The 20,798-nt window shown below is 36.0% G+C and overlaps 1 long non-coding RNA gene and 1 other non-coding gene across 2 annotated transcripts in view; one reads left to right on the plus strand and one right to left on the minus strand.

The window, feature by feature from the left end:
* Positions 1-20,798, minus strand: part of LOC144232050 (uncharacterized) — a 561,855-nt gene that overhangs the window by 44,453 nt on the left and 496,604 nt on the right. The window lies entirely within an intron of this gene.
* LOC144232062 (U6 spliceosomal RNA) lies at positions 13,993-14,099 on the plus strand. The gene has a single exon (XR_013335302.1). It is a non-coding gene; the product is annotated as a U6 spliceosomal RNA (small nuclear RNA).

Consider the following 20,798-nt stretch of genomic DNA (forward strand, 5'->3'; position numbering starts at 1 on the left):
TTCTCTTGCTCACCTGTGTTTTCCTTAACACACAAAAAATGCCTAGAACATAATAGGTGGTCCAAAAAAAAAAAACCCAGGTGAATTACAGTTGACCTTTGAACAATGCTGGGATTAGGGGTACCGACCACCTACATGGTAGAAAATCCATGTATAGCTTTTGCTCCCCCAAAAATTAACTACTAAATAGCCTACTGTTGACTGGAAGCCTTACTGATAACACAACAGTCAATTAACACATATTTTGTATGCTATATGTATTATAAACTGCATTCTTACAATAAAGTAAGCTAGAGAAAAGAAAATGTTATTAAGAAAATCATAAGAATGATAAAATACATTTACAGCAGTACACTGTATTTATTGAAAAAATCCACAAGTAAGTGGACCCATGAAGTTCCAACCCAAGTTGTCTACTAGTTGATGGTAATTAATTTAGAGACAGATGAATTTGGTCCCCACAATAATCCAAAGCAAGCACTATCATTGGTAGTTTGCAGTTAAAGATATAGAGGCTGATGGTACTAACAGCATGTCCAAATCGTGCTGCTGGCCGGTTATAGAACAAGAGATTAATGTAAAACCATTAATCTGTGACTCAGAGTCCACATTCTTCTCTGTGGTATTCTGAATTATTTTGCTGTGCACCGGTAGGCATGAGAGTAATTTGAGGAGAGCAAGATTCAAATGCAGGAAAGTTTCTTAACCTCTCTCATCTCTGTAAGTGAAGGTAGTAATAATGCCTAACTCACAGATATGCCGTAAGCATTAAATAAGATGATAGACTTAAAGTGCTTAGAATAGTATGAATATCGCTACCACCATTGTAGTGATTACTACCCAAGAACAAAAATATATAATTGTCAGAATCAAGGGTATTTGGGTGGCTCATTTGGTTAGGTGCCCGACTCTTGATTTTGGTTCAGGCCATGACCTCATTGTTCATGTGTTCAAGCCCGACATCAGGCTCTGGGCTGATAGTGTGGAGGCTGGTTGGGATTCTCTCTCTCCTCTCTCTCTGGCTCTCTCCCTGCTTGTGCACTCTCTCTCTCTCAAAATAAATAAATAAACTTAGAAAATTAATTGTCAGAAGCATCTTCTGTGTGGAAGTTATTTGAATTATATAATTCCAATGCAAAGTTTAGGGACCATTTCTTATATTTCTGTTGCATCTAAATTAGCATGTAAGTGTGCCATTCCTAGAAAAGCATTTGATCTGTATGTGTTCTATTTGATCAATAAGGAAGGACTGGATTCCTTTGCTAAAGAATAGATTGCAAAAGACTGCAAATTTAATACTGTGAAATTTATTAAGCAAGCACAGTCTCTTAAAGTATGTTTAGGGGGGTGCCTGAGTGGCTCGGCCAGTTGAGCGTCCGACTTCAGCTCAGGTCATGACCTCACAGTTCGTGGGTTCCAGCCCTGCATCAGGCTCTGTGCTGAATGCTTGCTCAGAGCCTGGAGTCTGTTTCAGATTCTGTGTCTCCTTCTCTCTCTGTCCCTCCCCCGTTTATGCTCTGTCTTCCTCGGTCTCTCAAAAATAAATAAGTGTAAAAAAATTTAAAAAATAAAGTATGTTTAAATACAAGAGTGCTATGTGTTTATGGAATGTAGATAAACCTGTAGGGATCAGAACAGTCCAAAATTTTAGGCCAGCCTCTCTTAACTTTCCTATATAAGTCTTGTACTATCCAATGTCTATAAAAACAGGGTTACTAGTAAAAACAGAAAAAGATGATGATGATACTTAACAACATATTTGACAAGGCCATTATTACCATTGAAAGTAGATTTTAAGACATAAAGCATTTTGACATTTTCAAATACTATACACTTTGGAGATATGAATACTTTTAGCAAAATAATTGACAACAAGCACCCGACTTAAGGCAAAAAGAAAAGGACCCAAGTGTCAGTCATGATTTCACTCACTTACTTGAAACTTTCAACTTTTTTTTTTTCCCTTGTGAGACTCAAAGAGAGGTTTTCTTCCTTATCTCTATTCAGAGGACTCAGTTACCAGGAGTCTCTCCCTAGTCCAAGGCAGATGGGGAGTTGAACAAGGTGATATATAGCTCATGAGAAGGGAGACAGGGCACTTGGAAAAACAGGCCTGAATGCATCACCCTTTCTCCTAGGAGCCTGAATCACTTCTTGCCTTTCACGAAACCTCAAATAGGCACAAGATTATCCTCCCTGTCAACCAAGATAGGTTCACTGTGGGCTTTTAGAGGAAAACATATGTCTCCTTCTCCATAAAAGACAGCCACATGTCCAACAGAAGCCAGGCTTTGGAGCCCAGGAGGACCTATATTAGCTTGGAATCTGCCTGGCTTGCAGCTGGCCAGCCCAGGATGCGAGCAGCCACACTTGGCAGCTTACTTCTATCAGGACAAGAACTTCTCAGTTGACTCTGAGCTACATTATTTATGAAACCTCTTTAGCCTTTGGCCACCATCAATCTCACCTTATCCAGATGTTTACTACTTGGGCTACATCATTTTTGTGACATTACACTGATATCAGTACCACGTGCCTGAGATGCTTCTGCTGAAGTCCCTGTTTACTGGCATAATTACAGGTCTGTAATTTGCCTGATACAGTCCCAGTTTGCACCTGTTGTGACTATATGAGACCCAAGCTCCCTTTTTACTCTCAAAGAGTCCTGGATTTGGATCATAAATTATATTATCATGTTACTATACCCTGATTGTAAAGTATCTGCGTCACATTCATTCAATAGAGAAAGGTATCCATAGCCATATAGATAAATCAATCATTATGTTAGACTATCCAAGAAAACTAACAATGATTAAAAACCAGTAATTTGACTCTTAATGCTAGGGCACTTATCAATGCTTATATACCGTATGTTCCTTGCTTGGTTATTATCCATCTTCACCAACTGGAATATAATTTCCACAAGGGCAAAAACCTTTTCTGTTTTGTACACTGTTATATCAGTAGCATTTAGAAAGTAATTGATAAAAAAATTGTTTTTGGCTACATAAGTGAATGAAAGAAATCCAAGGGCTAAAGTAATGGAATTTGAACCTTACCATGATCCCAGATCTCCACCAAGATTTTTACATATACTGTATTTTTCAATCTGAAAAACAGCTTTATATTCAAATATTACTTTTAAAGATGAATAAACCACGGAAGCTCAGGGATAAATCATTTGGCCAAGGTCACATGGCCAGAACACATTGTGCCCAAGATATGTATGTGACTATAGTGCCGCAGTGCTTAGATTGTCATAGATGCTATAGTTCGAGCACTCATCCCTGTTTTTCACTTTCAGATATTTGGTGGAAACAGAAATAGACCAGCCCTTTTGTTCTGTTTTATTTAAGGTAACTTGAGAAAGATAAATTTTAGGTAGAATTAAATACTTTCAGTTTCTAAAGAGATATATTTTGATTTTTAAAAAACCAATAAACTGAGAAGTTGTCATGCTTCCAAGTCTGAAGAGTCATTAATGAAAAAAGCATATGCCTCATTTCAGTATTTCCCTGAGACAGTTAAAATAGCTAACACTAGATCAGGCAGTGTTGACTGTATTCTCATCATCTTGCCAGTAGACAGCAGAAGGAACTGTGAGTACATTCAGCAGTAAGGTGTAAACATTCTATGGCAAAAGGGGGAAAAGCAACCAACTACAGTGTACATTGCACTTGGATCTCTCCTCATCTTAAATGTTATGCCATTTTATTATGAGCTTCACCTACCCTGACAACTTGTAGTCTTCTGAATGATGTCGCTAAAACATTGGCTTTGCATGCTAACGTATTTAGGATTTCTTTTTTACTTTCTTCGCTGGAATCTCACTGTCATTCAGATGAAGTTGAAGCTACCTTTATAAGCCCCCAAGGGTTTTTACCTACCACTCCTCTTCTTTCTCTCTCAGTCATTGCCTCCTCTGACCTCTTCACCTCCTTCTCACAGTCTCGCCCATCTGGAACAATTTTCTTATTTTCCTCTGACAAGTGTCATATCTTAACTTAAGGCCTTCCTTAAAAATCTTCTGAGGAGATCATTTCCAGCTTACTTTGATAGATGTGTGAGCATTCTGGTCATGAAATCCACCAACCCTCCATAGACCTGGTGGGTTGATGGCACTAGTTTACTGTCGGGTCAATTGATCCTTCCCTTCTCACTACTCTATTTCCCCCTCCATAAAAAATGCCTGATAAATCAGAGAATTATTTTTTCACATAGAGGAGAAATACTTTTACTCAAGAATGTAGGTACCTCTATAGTCCACTGTAAGAAGCAGCAAACTTCTTAGATGGTTGAGGAAACAACTATCCTCACTTCAAATAATGTGGGGAGAGCTCAATGCATTCCTTATGTATTTCTCTCTTACATGGTTCTTAAAGTATCAGGGGGTAAATCCTATTGACATTCTAGTATCACAGGGGTCAATAAAGTTATTTTTAAAACAGAGAACCAAGGCCTATTACAATTTCAGTAAAGACTCTAATAAGCATAGCAGGACAGGCATTAAAATAAATTTGTTTCATAGAACTATGACACCAAAAGATGTAAGGTAGAAGGGTTCCATGGTCACATAATGTTGGAAAGCAATATACATATACTCCCTACTTTGGAGATATTTAACAGAATAAGGCTTTGAGAAGTCCTCTCAAAGACACTCTGATTATTTTACTGTGTTTTCTGAATTTGTTCAAACTCTTCTTTACACTGACATAGCATACATTGTTATAGAGCAGAAATAGCACTCAACAGAACATAAATTAGGAAATACTGACTCAGAAAATGAAGAAACAGGCCTATAACAAATCAAGTACAGCCAACTGATCTTATTGATAAGTAAACTTGGACATAGAGAGGATCCCTTGCAAATTCATGAATCATCACATATTTTAGTTTATGAGCTTCATTGAGTCTATGTTTCACCTAATCCCTGCCTGAGTACCTTCTCATTGTCCAGATTCCATTATTTTATGTCATAGTCAACATTACCTCATTGACACAGCTTAGAATTCACACTTCTTAGCATATATTCTTAGCATATATTTTGAGTGAACTGAACATATAATTTCAGCATCATCTAAATGTGCCCAAAGTGCTGGCCAAGGTGTAGAGTGGCTTCCCACAGGCATTCAGTCAATGCTTCTCCACTTCTGGATTTTCTGTTTATCTCGGCTCACCAAATCCTACCTGTCCTTTGAGGCCCCCTTAATAGTATTTTCTCCATAAGAACTTCTAGGACTCCCTAAATTAGAATTTTACATTCATTCATGCTCCCAAAGCACAACATGTGTGTATTCCAACCTCTGAGACCCTATTTTGTATGTAATGGCTTGTCTGATATTTTCCTTGAGGGCAAGGTCTTTATTTGGTTCATCCCAGAATCCTGTTGTCGTCCAAAAAGGTTCATAGTAAATGTTTATAGAGCTACTCATACAGTTCAGTCACAAAGACATGTAGTGACAGAGTGAGGGTTAGACCCTACCACCTTTCAGGTTTGGTGTTATCACTAATAAAACCTAGTAAAAGTAATGGGAATATATATGTTGGTACAATACTATCCTTTAAGGTTCAGGTTTTCATAAGAACCATAACATACCATCAATGTTATCATTGCTATGCATTTATCTATTTCATCTTTAAAATTCTTTTTAAGTTTATTTATTTTGAGAGACAGAGAGCAGAAGAAGAGCAGAGAGAAAGGGAGAGACAGAGAGAGAGAGGGAGAGAAAGAATCCCAGGCAGGCTCCACACTGTCAGCACAGAGCCTAAAGTGGGGTTCGAATCCACGAACCGTGAGATCATGACCTGAGCTGAAACCAAGAGTCAATTGCTCAACAAACTGAGTCACACAGGAGCCTCTCAACTATTTTATTTTGATAACACTTCAAAATGAGTAGTAAAGAGATGTGAAATTACTATGGAATTTACAAAATTCCATCTTGGGATGAATCTTATAAAAGCAATAAAACTGTGGAAATTATCGTTTCTATAAATACTGCTCAGAGACAGACATAGATTTGGTCCCTTCTTAGAGGACATTTTAGTTCCAACCCTTTAAGCTTGTTTCTTTACTCGTTAAAATGACAAACAACATTTATTGGACATTACCCATGTGCTATGTATGGTATTAACCCACACTTAGCATGTACTGTCTCATATATTTTTCATAATAAGTATGAGGTAAATAGTATTCCTATATTATATGTAAAGAAACCAAAGATCAGAAACTATTCAAATAACATGACTAAAGATATACAGTTAGCTACTATGTATAGAGGCAGGATTCCAAACCAATATTTGAAAAAGTAAAGCAAATTGTTTCTGTATTTCCAACCTCAGAAATAATGGTGATAATTAAATAGAAGGATGCATTTGAAATTCCTTGATATAGTGTATCTCATACTATATTTGCTCCCCAAATGTCCCTTCCCTTCCCATTTCTTTTTCCTTTCATGGATTAATGAGAATTGCATCAAATCAAGAATGAAAAGACCGATGTTTAAGGAAGTTTTATTTATTACCTAATGGGAATAATAAGACATAATTATAAAAGAGCTTACAAAAACTCAAAAACCCTCATAAATGTAAAATTTAGTTACACATTAGATGAATAATCACTGTGGTATGGACTTGCTTATTTGGCATCCTAGGATTACAGTTTCATAGAAATAAGTCTTAGCTTATGTTAAAGGCTCAGCTCTGCATTTGTTTTATTTAAACTCATCTCTAAGGAAAAAATGAGAAAATTAGAAAACATATTATCTTGACTTTTTGCCTTACTAACAGGTAAGTTCCCAAGTGTAAACTGATTTTAGCCAGGTGGCCTCTGACGGTCTTGCAGTGAGTTGTGTCTCTCTACTGATACTACTGAGTTGAATAAATACCACAAAAAGCAATCCTGTCTTTGTCACTGACTCCCAGAAATTTTCTGTAATTTGAACTTGAGCTACTTGATCCTTGAATCCAGATTTGGATGTTCCGCGAAGGCCAAAGAAATTCAAAGCCCATTGCTCTCTTTTCTAGATTGTTTCATCTGAGTGGTGTCATTTTTTTCTATACACACACATACACAGCAACAAAGTGCCAAAAATATTCAGATGTAATGTGAAAAACTCAGACAGCCATCTAAATGTTTAAAAAATATCCAGATGCTGGATTTAATGTAGACAAACTATCTGGCAGATCAGCTTAGTTCTCTACTTTTCATCCAGCTGTTGGATACTATGGAAGGACAGTCTAGGTTTATACTTAAAGATGAACAAAGAAAATGGTGTCAGATGTATATTGCTGGTCCTCTAGAAAACACTTTTTCTTAGAGAGAGAGAAAGAGAGAGCCTGAGCAGGGGAGAGGGTCAGAGGGGGAGAGAGTGAGAATCTTAAGCAGGCTTCACATTCAGCACAGAGCCTGATGTGGGGCTTGATTCCATGACACTGGGTTTATGACCTGAGCCAAAACCAAGAGGTGGACACTCAACCGACTGAACCACCCAGGGCCTCTAGAAAACAGTTAAAAAAAAAAAAGTTTATTTATTTTGAGAAAGAGGGTGGGGGAGGGCAGAGACAGAGAAAGAGAATCTCAAGCAGATCCTATGCCCAGTGCAGGGCTTGATCCCATGAAACATGAGATCATGAGGCAAAACCAGGAGTCAGACATTTAACCAACTGAGCCACCAGGTGCCTCTAGAAAACACTTTGATAGGATCTAGGCATCATTCTTGAGACAGAAAAAACAGAAATTCCATAGAGCAGTGATTTTTGTTTGAAACTACCCACTTTTAAAACACTTTTCAGGGACTTTTTTTTCAGAAATTTATCATCTTAAAATAATACTGAAATTTGAAGTAATTGACTCCTACAAGCAAAATTTCCAGATTCATATTTAGAGTCAAATATTTCATAGAAGAAAAGTGCCATAGAATTATTTTATTTCAACTGTAAGCTATCAAATATATACTGCAAAAAAGCAAATAATCTTTGGCAGGTGTCAAAGGGCATAGCATCACCCAGTACCAAATTATAGACCAAATGATGTTCTACCAAATATTTGAGTCCCTCTACCTCCAATCAGCATACTCACATGTGATGAGGCACCAAGGTCAAGATCCAAAAGTGGAGGCAGTCATTGGGATTAAAATCTGTTTTCAGTTTACTTTGCAAAAAAGTTATACATCTCCCAGTTAATAATTGATTGTTTAAAAAGTTGTAACTAAAGAAATGAACAACGTTTTCTTTCCAGTTAAAGAGTACACCATTCATACTATATAGCATTAATTTTTAAATATTCTTTTTCTTTAAAAGTTATAAGTACGTTATATTAAAAGGAAAAACTAACAAATAAGATAAAATGCTCCTTTCTTCCTTAATTTCATTAAGGAAGACTTTTTTTTCATATTTAGAAGTCATAAATGGGATGAAAATGTCTTATAAGAAAGCAGTAAAAGGGACACAGTGAAAATGAATAGGTACAGCAAATATTATTTTGTTAACAATAAAGTAACACAAAATCATAGTACACATACCAACCTCTGAAAAATTATTAAAGGATGCCATGAGATAAAGCAGGGAAAAATGGTGTATAGAAAAATCAGACGCTTTGGAAAAAGCAAGGAGAAAAAGATGGGCATGAAAATTTATAGACAGTTTGAGGGTAGGTTTTCAAAGTGGCATGTGACAGAGCCAAGCACAAATCCTCTTACTTATTAACGGGATTTGTCCCTGTACCTGTCACACATTGCTTTGAAAATATCTGCCTCTGTGAAAGGTATACTGCTTCTCTCCGTCAGTTTTACTCTTAAGAGACTAATGTATAATCTCTTTAGGTTTCATCTTTTGTATTTCTGTGCATATGACAAATTGTTTTGAACACTCTTCATCCATACACATAAGAAGGTAGGCACTAAGGGCTTATCACCGCATATTTAAAAATCCCTGAGATACTATTTTCCTCATTGGAAATAATTGTTCTATTAAAATAATCTCTAGACTTATCACTGAAAAATTTCCAATGAATGCATTCATGCCTTGACATCATAAGGCAATTGGTCTCAACCTTATCAGACTTACTGCCTCTTTTTTATAACAAATATTTTGTAGCTCATTTACTATACTAAAATAAAGTTCACAGATATTATGACCACTCTTAAGTACATCATTAAAAAATCAATACAATGCTTCAACTACAAAATAAAAGAGAAATAAAAAAACATTTTTCATAACACAATAGCACATATAAAATATAAGTATCTGAGTTTGTGCATAATGAAGATAGGAAAAATTGAGTGTTGATACCAATGCAGAGAAACTTGTAAATTTGTGAACGTATCAATTGTTAATACAAACTGACACAAGATTATTGTACTGGTGTAGCAAATACCACAGAATTGCCACTAATTGATAAACTGTGACCAACAATTGATAAAATTCAAAATAACACTTTTCTCTTAATTTACATGATAGTTTGAGTTTTGGAAAATTCTGTGTATACTTAAAAAATCGTTTATAATTACATGTAAAATAAAAATAGGTTTCAATTGCAGAGAATAATTAAGTTTTTAATCGACACTGATTATCGGATAGGACATTGAGTCCTGCCAACAAGGGACAGTTTTTCAGTGTGCCGGGTCTTCCTGCAAGTTGTAAAGGTCTGGCATTTTTTGGCTTCACCCAAGCCAGTCCCAATGGCACTTCATCTAATTTTTGTAAAAATCTAATACACTCTCGCAAATTTCCAAATTTCTCTTCAGGGTGTAATGTTGTCCCCCAGTAAGAAATGCTGCTACAGGATTACAGAAAAAGGAGCACTCAAATGGTACCAGCACCTTTTTGTTTTTACCTTGTTTTGTTTTTGCTAAGGTGAGTCAAAGCTTACTTCTTGAATTTATTTATTCATTCTGAGAGAGAGAAAGCGTGGACCCACGAACCGTGAGATCATGATTTGGCCAAAATCAAGAGTCGGATACTTAACTGACTGAGCCACCCAGGTGCCCCCAAAGCATGACTTTCTAAACTCCACGATGCACCTGACACTGAGATTACACATTCTGTGGAAGGACTCCTCAAGAGTCTTATGATGATAACTTTTAGTTAAAAATAAAGGGACTTTTAGCATACTGATTGGGCACATTTGAGTGAAACTTGCTCAGTGAGGTATCATGCACCCTAAAGCTGACTACTTAACTTAAAAATAGAAAGACCGGATTTTTTTCCTCAGAAATTACATTTCACATGTATAAAGAATTAATCCAGATACAAAAATGTAATCCATAAATCAGATGGGGAAAATGAGATGCAGAAGGAATTTGAGGGAAAAGAAATAATGGTACAAGCAGTTGTTTCAATGGAAAAAAATAACTTCGCCACATGACATGATACAGTGCTAGATTTATTATTCCATTTACCCATTTATTCTTAAAACAAGCCAACCATAGACATTTACCTTAAAAATCTAAAGTTGCTTATTTCTGTGCAGTACAGTTCTACAGAACCATGGATTGATGGTTTCATAAGGTATCAGTCACACTTCCATAGCATTTGCTGATATAAATATAAAAGCTTCATTTTAAGGGATAAATAAAGCCACACTATTATCTAAACAGGGTAAAATTTAACATCCTTGTGGTTTGTGGAAATTTTTGATGTGCCTGCTGGCTTTTCAATAAAAATCAATTATGCCTTAAATGCGAGCGGTAGTCAACATACTACAGACTATAAATTCAATTTCATACTCAGAAATATGGATTAGCTGAACTTGATGCCCTTCCATTGATTTCAGAAAGCAAAAGCTGATAAGGTAAATAATAGTAAGAGGCTCTCTGACACTCCACATCAAGTTCCGGATTTCCATATTATTTTTGTAAGAACTTTGCAGTCACCACAATATCCTCCTTGTGAAATATGTATGATGAATAGATATTATATGGATTGCTGATTCATCTCTCCATACAGAATGGATATTTGGCTTTCATAAGCCAGGAAGGAACTGCACAGAAAAAAGAATATGCTTATTTCCCTCAGCTCAGTGCAAGGTATATGTCAACCGATTGTGAATAAATCTAGTGCATAATTAGAAAACACACCGAATAAGCACTGAGATCCCACTTATAAATAAAAAGTCTATAAACCAGGAGTGAATATGTACTTTCTAATTCTTCAGTGTTCTATATGTGTGTATGTGTGTAATATGTGTGTGTTGATACACACATAAGCATATGTATACACTATATAAATGTTATGTATATGAGTGTATACACGGTATACATAAGCATAAGCATATATACACTATGTGCCACATATACATGTGTGTGTATATGTGTGTATATACATATACACATACACGTAGGGGGAGAGAGAGAGAAAAGGAAAGCATTCTAAAAACTGAAAAACACTTAGTCCTTCTGTTCACTCAAAAGAACACCTTAAATTGGCAAGAATCTCACGGAATGGGGAGTCATGAGAGGGGAGGAAAAGAAATGATTTGGTACTAAGAAATCTAAGGAATAATGATCATGAGGAAGAAATTTAGAATAGTTTTCAGGATAATGAGAAATCCAATCACATCTGCAACAATTTTCTTCTCTCCTCCTTTAATGTGCAGAACATTTAGATTTTATAGAATTGTTCAAGTCCACACTCTAAGCATTTTATGGCTCAACCATTCTTTTTCGCAGTAAGACTAGTGCTCTCAGATTAAATCTCAAAGAGTTCTTAGGAAGGTTTAGTCCACAGGCCCTGGTCTCACCTTTCCTCAAGACCAGGTCCTGCGTCCCTGACACAAATAAGAATTGCTTTGTCATACTTCCAGCATGCTAACAGAAGACAACTATGACTCTCGTGAATTCAAAGATATACATTCTTTATAAGAGTTCCTGATCCTATCCTAAAAGTCACCATTTTTGAGAGTTCATGTAATTATCTTGGTAAAAATCCATGGCCTAAGTTCTCTGCTACTCCAAAAAAAGTAATTACACTTGAATTTCTCAAGATAGAGGTAATTTAATAAAATAAAAATTTAGTAAAAATTTATTTTTATTGATGTACAAGCAGCACTGATGTACAAATAACATTAAAGGATGTTAAATATGAAAGTAACCTATATAAAATGCTACAAATACCAAATAAGACAGATTCTAAAGATACTAAATGAGAGAGATCCTAAATATCGTAAATATTTCCAGTAGTAAATAATTTTTCATATAGTCATGCGGTATCAGTTCCTCCTCACTAGCAAGTTCTAGAGAAATCACAGAAAAAATAGCAATGTAGTTATTGTGGATTTCTTTCATGAATAAGAAGTTGTTTACACAAGAAGAACAAAATCACAAAAGAAATGGTATAGTTTCATTCCTGACTTTTCCAGTTATTTATCGCCTGAGAAAAAAGTCAATAAGCATGTCTTCTTTGTAACTCTTAGACATCTGTGTGCATGTATGTTTATTTATAAATATATTTTCTTTTCATAACAGGGAATATAGGGGCAAACATTTTCCAGCAATTTCTGTTTACATGTTATTTAAATGTAGGTAAAGAATACAAGTAGATATTTTATTTTTCTTACACCAAAATATACTCATAAATCTGAAAAACATAAGTTCCTGATAAAATATTTATTTTGTGAATTATAAAAATTTAAGTTCCAGTGTATGAAATAACACTATCTTTGAAACCTATGTAATACAAAAATGCCACAACCAACAATTTTCATCATATGTTGTAATGTGACTGTAGCATATGAGGAAAAAGGCATCACATTGTTTATGAAAAAACAATTCTTGTAGATACACTTGGAAAACTGCAAACATTCATAAACAGTTACTCTTTGGGGATAGAGAAAAAACTGCCATTAAACAGGTGTTAGAATTTAAATGACATCTCATTAGTGACTCCTTTTTGCAGCTCTGAGACAAATAAAACCTTCATTTAAAAGCATTAGTGCTATTCCTAAGGGTTTCTGGTATCATAATGTTTTGTTTTATGAAGATATTTAGTTTCTTCTAGCATTCTTGCTTATTTATACAAAATAAACCAATTGCATTTCCAAGTTTAGCTGAGCGTGAAGTCAGGGGGTGAATAAGGCCTTTGCAGTGCTGTAAGTACCCTTGCCCCTCCCTCCACTCCAGCGAATCTGGAAGGTTGGATTGCAGCCCAATAAACAAAGGTATTTGTGAGCATCACTTCCAGGTAGGGTCATCCTTTGTGTCCTTTGCCCTCGATTAAAGAACAGTCATATAAAACTCAGGTTTTCTTGATGTCAAAGCCATTAACTATTTTTCCAAATCCTCTTAATGTAAACTGTGAGACTATCATTATAATTCAAAAATTATCCCAGAGGGGGTAGCTCTTGAAAACTCACCTGTTAATTGGGAAGTCTATTAACACTGCCATTTTCTACTACTCTCACAAAGACAATCTCACATCCCAAAATGTGAATCCAAAGAACAGCACACAGGATGCATGTCCCAACAATCAAGGCAGGATAGTAAGGACTCGTTCATTTCATCACCTCAGAAACTTACACAATCCACTCAGAAAGTTAACTCAGCTGACTGGGATCTTTGGAATTCCAGGTATTATAATTCTATGCTGTATTGGGGGAAGCATCTGCTAAGACAAACAGCAAAGAGACAAACTTCAAGTAGCTGTTTTCCTTCAAAACTAATATTTATGATTGAATATTGGGTATAGGAATTGCAGTGATACATTTTAGAAATGTAAAGATAATTAGACCAGATCTGGCCCCGAAAGAGCTTAAACTTGAACGGGGGACAAAGATGGTGGAAAAATAAGAAATAAGATAATCTACAAGTGTCTATAGTATAATTAGGACCATTGAACAGTCAGAAAATTCAAGGGGGTAAAGTTCACAGAAGAAAAGAAGACATTGGACTGCGAGAATCAGAAGAGATGGCATTTGAAATGGATTTTATTGCGTGAGAATGATTTCAAGAAAAGTGGATAGGTTGTGAAATATAGGCTCTGTTTAAGGAATCTGCTTGAGTGCTCGCTTTGGCAGCACATATACTAAAATTGGAACGATACAGAGAAGATTAGCATGGCCCCTGCGCAAGGATGACACGCAAATTCGTGAAGCGTTCCATATTTTTGACTGATGGATGTGGGGGGGAGGAGGGATGGGAGGAGGACACTTGTGGGGATGAGCATTGAGTGTTATGTGGAAACTAATTTGACAATAAACTATTTGTAAAAAAAAAAAAAAAAAAGGAATCTGCTTGAGAAAAACTGGCCCTGGTATAGAAGAAGCTAAGTACCAGACTAAGAACATACCCTGAATTATTAGGGATAATAATTAGGAGTCTTTGGAACCTTTGGGAAGGTCAGAGATATGAAGTGCAGGGAAATTATTGTAAAGGAGTGAAGGATGAGAAATGAAAGATGGGGTGACTGCTCACAAGGAGGCGGCAAGAAAGTTCGAAGGCCCCATTAGGAAGATTAACAGTGTGAGAGAAAAGAGTGGGGAGAAATTACTGATATTGTAGAGCTAGATTCTATTGAATGTGGCAAATGGCTGAATAATGAGTATAAACAGGGATCTGAAGAATCTTGCCTGGTGGGTTCCGTAGAAGGAGGTGCTGGTTTGGGGGAGATAATGGAGGAGGTGTTTTGGAGTATGAAACATTAGCAGAGAACCTGAATAGTGTAAAAAGTGACAATGAAAGTATATTTCCCAATTAAAAATTAAGTTTGCAGTAACTTTCTACTGCAGTATATTATCTGGGAGAAATTTATAGTGTCACAGCTTACGCAGATAGAGTGAGAAATAAATTAGTGACATCTGATTTAGAGAAAATCTGAGCTTTATGAGACTATTATTAATCCAATATTCAATGATAAAAGTGAGGCTGGAGACAGAGAATTCTCTGGGCTGGATTTGCAAGCATTTATCTGCATAGGAATGAAACCACAGGAGACAACAGTATCCAGAGGGAGAAAATACAGATTAAAAAAAAAAAAAAGGAAAAAGGTAGAATCATAGGGACATATACACAAGCCAAGCCAGAAGACATGAATTTAATTTTATAAAGGGCTAGGATGTATTCAGTTACTGTTTATACATTTGGTGAATAAAGAAAAAAAAAAAAAAGAAGAGGAAACGATGAAATTACTCATGTAGTATTGCTTATTAAGATAATCACTAAATGCATTCTGGTTGATTTTGACAAGGTTGTAACACTGTGATCATTTCAAATTATCGTCCAATTCTTATTTAATCACACAGTTTAAGCAAAATACAGAGCCTAGAAAAAAAGGGGAAGAACAGAGAACCAAAAGGCAGTTTAAACATGGTAAGTGACATTTATTCAAAAAGAACACGTTGCAGGCTGCAGGAAAAAAAAAAGGATGTTTCAGCTGAAATCAGCTTATATTACAAAATACATGACCCTGTGACCTAAACATTGGAACACTGGTCTAGGATAACTCTAGAACAGCAGAATATAAATATGTGTATGTGTGACATTTAAAAAACTATTCCCCTTTGAATATAATGAATAGGTGTGCTTTTTCTGTTCGTTGGCTTTATTCTTGTCCTCATCCAGGAAATGAGTTAAAAATTTATGGGAAGGATGAAATCAAAGAAGAGAGAAGAAAGAGACATAATAAAATGCTTTGGACATCTATAAATACCAGGTAATTTGGTCTTTTTACTGTGGTTAAAGCTGAAAACGAATGAATCTCAGTTCTCCTGGTCCTCCTCCCTGTGTCTTAACGGTCTTACCTCTTTCTCACCTATCTCATCTGCCTCAGATGCCCTTTACTTTCAACACAACTTTCCGTTTCTCAACACCAATTCACAGGTAATGGTCTGATCTCTGTTGTTCACATCTTTATGCAAGTTCAAGTCAACACGTAACTAATTTGTAATCCTCATTCTCTGTTATAGAGAATAAATGAGATGTTAATAATTACTGTCATATATACTGGCATCTTCTGAATTCATGCCTTTCATATGTATTATCTCACTAGGTTTGTAAACTAAGAGTTAAAAAATAAATTATTTTCTCTGTGGCCATTTTTATTATTTCTTGGGTTTTATGTATGTCTTATTTATTATTATTATTGAAATATAATTAAAATAAAATGTTATATTAGTTTCACATGTAGACTACGTTGATTTCACAGTTCTATACATTACTCAATACATATACTTATACACTCAATCACAACGAGTATAGTTACCATCTGTCACCATGCAATGCTATTACAATATTATTGACTATATTCTCTATGCTACATTTTCATCTCCATGATTTACTTATTTTATAACTGGAAGTTTGTACCTCTTAATCGCCTTCACTTATTCCATGGCCCCCCTCCCCCTTCCCTCTGGCAACCACCAGTTTGCTCTCTTCATTTAAGAGTTTGGTTTTTTGTTTGTTCATTTGTTTTTTTAGATTCCACGTGTAAGTGAGATCACGTGGGGTGCCTGGGTGGCTCAGTCAGTTAAGGGACCGACTTCGGCTCAGGTCATAATCTCACAGTTTGAGTCCCGCAATGGGCTCTGTGTTGACCGCTCCGAGCCTGGAGCCTGCTTCAGATTCTGTGTCTCCTTCTCTCTCTGCCCCTCCCCCACTTGTGCTCTGTCTCTGTCTCTCAAAGATAAATAAATGTTAACCCAAAAAATTTTAAGTGAAATCACTTATTTTAGTTAGCATAGTACCCTCTTGGTCCATCCATAAATCCATCCATAACTGACCAAATTTTATTATTTTTTATGGCTGAGTAGTATTCCATTGTGTACAGGTATACATATACATATAGGTATCACATGTTCTTTATCCATTCATCTATTGATGGACACTTGGGTTGCTCTGTATGCCTAATTATTAAAAGTTTTTACACACTTCATAGAAGAATTGAAAGATTACAGAAGAGATGAATATGTTTGAGCAATAGAGGGAATAATAAGAACTCCTAAAATCCCAGTTTCCCAGGAAACTGGCTATTTTAGCTACCACGTCTGAATCAGAGTCTTATGTACAAAGGACCTGAAGTGAGGCGTTCTAGAGCTTTTCAGCGGTTGCTAGGAAAGACTTTCCCTACTTGGGCAACAAAAGGAGGGGCTCTAGCAATACAAGATTAAGCACCTCATCCCCGATTGTCCAAATCTTCTCTTTCCTTAATCCTTTCCTTCATAAAGGAGAAATCTTAGCTCTTCAATTAACTGTTAATCATACTCTTTCTTTCACACCTTTCAATATCTTTCCTTGCCCTAGTTCAGGCCTACTAAATTGTAAATGATTGTAATTCTAATGATTTGCTTCATTTTGTGCATATGAAAGTTACCTCTACTGAGAGCTGGGAACTCTTGATCCTTGACCCAGTCTCTGGGCACTGCAATTAGCCCTAGCTGGGCAGATTTAGGGAGATTTCTCTCTTTATTTTTTTAAGTTTATTTATTTTGAGAGAGACAGAACATGAGCAAGTAGGGGAGGGTAGAGAGAGACAGAGAGAATCCCGAGCAGGTTCCACACTGTCAGAGCAGAGCCTGATGTGGGACTACATTCAATGAACCATGAGATCATTACCTGAGCCGAAATCAAGAGTCAGATGCATAACAGACTGAGCTACTCACGCACCCCAAGGGAGACTTTTCTCTTTATATTTGACAGTCACCATCAAACTGTCATTCTGTTGGTTCTGCTCTGACTTTGTATTTTTCAGCATCTAAATCTCAAACCTCCATGTTTGGCTCTTGTTCTAAAACCTGAGTTTGTTTGTCCTAGTCTTACACTAGTAACATTAGGACCCTAGGGGAAGTACCTTGTAACCTTGCAGCCATTAAAACTCATTTCCAAGCTGTGGCCTGGTCACCAGCTGCCCAAGTCACTGCTGCCTGCTGCCTTCATCCCTGCTCATTGCCCATTCATCCACACTCATCTTTACAAATGGGAGAGTCAGATGCCAAGAGGTTATATAATCTGTTCAAGGTAATACAGCTAACAAGTGGCAAAGATTAGATTCAAATCCAGATCTGATTAATTGTAAAGTCCATATTTTGCAATACCTGTAACTCACACAAAAAATGTACACATACACACATACAAATAATATTTTCCAAAAAGGGTGCTTTTCATAACAAACTGCAAGAGACAGCATCAGAATCTTCAAATAAAGATAAAATAAGCATTAAATAGAAGTCAATAAATGTAACAATGTTCCTGAATAGACAGATAAATTTAGAGCCCCAGCTAGGCATTTAATTACTTATTTCTCCTTCATACAGCTCTTTTGGAAGATGCAAATACTATTTTAGACATATTTGGAAAGCATTTTTTCACATTTCAAGAGAAATATGCACATTCATGAACAGATCTACTATCTGCCATTAAACAATTTTTGATTTTCAGCTCTTAGAGTTTTCTTACATGTGAGTTGTGTATTTTTAAAATATATGTTCACATGTATATTATTCCCATTAGAATTTTTTTATATATGGCCATGCGTCTGTCTCAGTTTTATCACAGAAAATCAGGTCTTTAATTTTTCTCTTGTTCTTCTTGTCCACAAGAGAAAAAAAGGCAAACTTGACCCAAAATAATTACCAGTACATTAAAAATTCTACACACTCTTAGGTGTACCCAGCTTGCTCCTTAATTAAAGCATTGCCCTGAATATTTGGCAGATTAGAGTCCCACATGAAATGAAATACTGGTGAAGAATGCTTTCTCTGTTAAAGAATTAGATGCAGAACAATACCTTTTAGACTGGGTCAAACTTTTGAACTGTGTCAAAAAGAACAGAACATTCTAGCTTTTAAAGTTGAAATTTAGTTTGTTATTTCACTGATCTGAAATAGATATATATCATATACCTGTCCAATGATGTAAACAAAACTAAAATCCAGAGTAAAAGCAAGAAATTACTAAATTAAAAATATTTTAAGCCACATTCGGCCCAAACTCTCTCTCATTATTATGCAGTATAATACCCCTAACGAATGTATTTAAACATGCAAGTGGAGCACTTTAAATATTTTTTAATAAGAATGGTCAAAACTCCCACTCTTTACATTTAAAATTCCTATCTGTTCCCATGCACATTATCTAATCATTTACAACTGTTTAGAAATATTATGAGAAAAACTTCCCCAGGACAGTAACTACCAGTTCTCTAAGAAGCTAAGATGCTGCAGCACTTTTATTTAAATCACACTGCACTGCTCAGGAATGCCTGCATTTATGCCCCTGTCCTATACTCTAGGCCACCAAAGTTCTTACATATGAGACTGGTATGAATATTGCTTGGTATTGCACACAAATCACTGCGGATCTATTCCAACCAGGCTTTTTGCTTTTCCCCCCTTTCTTTCTTCTTCTTCTTCTTCTTCTTTTTTTTTTTTTAAAGGGGGGAAAAACTGTTTTATATCGACAACCATCTGTGAGCCTGTCTTTCAGGCCATCAAACTCTCCCATCCATTACGGAGCCTTCCTCACCTCCGCTGCATGACAGCACAATAAAGATGACATACTAATTCAATGACTTGTAATTTCAGCTAAACAAAGACAAGTGCCGCAGCTTCTTCTTTTGTGTTAACAGTGCCATATCGGTGAAGCCAGCTATGCAAACATAGCACTGGGAGGGTTTTATGACAGCAGTTGAATGGGGAGACTAGCTTGGTGTTGCTTTTTATGGTTTTTGGCTCCATAATTTTTGGCTCTGTGCTGCTGGCCATGGCTATTGTGTCTGGATTCTGTGTCAGCAGCAGCTAATTGTTCCAATAATGTTTATCATAGGGATCCACCAGGGAGCTGTATATGTGGAGATAAGCTACAGGGCAATGATACACACTATCTTACTGATCTCTATACACAGTGCTTTTGCCTCATGCCAAAAAGCTTTTTAGGTTCCCAGTCTTAAAAAAAAAAAAAAATAACAGCTTAATCATCATGCCAACAATAGTGTCTAAGGGGATGTAATCAGGTTCCTCTGATAATCTTAGCAACACATGAAAGTCATGCGCAAAAGCAGTAATTGAAGCAGTTGGTTCATTCTACCACCTGCTGTTGAAGTCACAGGTTAATCTAAATGAGGTCCCCTTCCGATGAAGCAGTATGCAAGGCACTTTTTGTATCATAAATGTGCATTACAGAAGCTTTACAAAATAATAAAGTAACAGTTCATTAAATGAACTGTATGAAGTATCCCAGGCTTGTCCAGCTTCTTCCGCTGCTGTCGAATGGCATATCCAAGTGTAAATTCTGTCCTCATGTCTATACCCCAATGCACACTTCAGTTTGCATATGGTTCCAGACAATGGGAGTTCCTGAGACAGATGCCCAAATGTAACTAAACGTCAGGCAATCACGGGAATCAGCTGCAGGAAAGTGAAACATTTTTCTTTGTCTGCTTTTGATGCTATTTCCCCCAAGATTACTAAACAGGATACTGACAATGTAAAAATGGCCTTAGAATCAACAATTAAGCAGCTTGCCATGGTCTACATTAGCCAATGTATAAGGGATGAATTTTTCTAATTAAACTTTTAACACCTGATTTCCATTTAAAATTTTTTCAACTGTTTTTCATAAGGTCTTTATCTATCTGACAAAGAATAGAATACTAAGATTATGTAGTATGCTGCTCTTCTAATCGGCAATTTCTTTAACAAAATGATTTTAAAAGTTATGACAACTGTCAAAATAAGATTCCAATGAAAAATTTTAAGTATAGATGAAACGACATATTCAGATTAAAAATTATGCCTGATTTTAGGTTACTTCATTGAATAATAATAACTACCATATACCGTGAGCCAACTCAGCATCAGGAACTAAGCTAGGTAA

The sequence above is a fragment of the Crocuta crocuta genome, unplaced genomic scaffold (assembly GCF_008692635.1).
Source record: "Crocuta crocuta isolate KB4526 unplaced genomic scaffold, BGI_CrCroc_1.0 scaffold194, whole genome shotgun sequence".
Classification (NCBI taxonomy): Eukaryota; Metazoa; Chordata; class Mammalia; order Carnivora; family Hyaenidae; genus Crocuta; species Crocuta crocuta.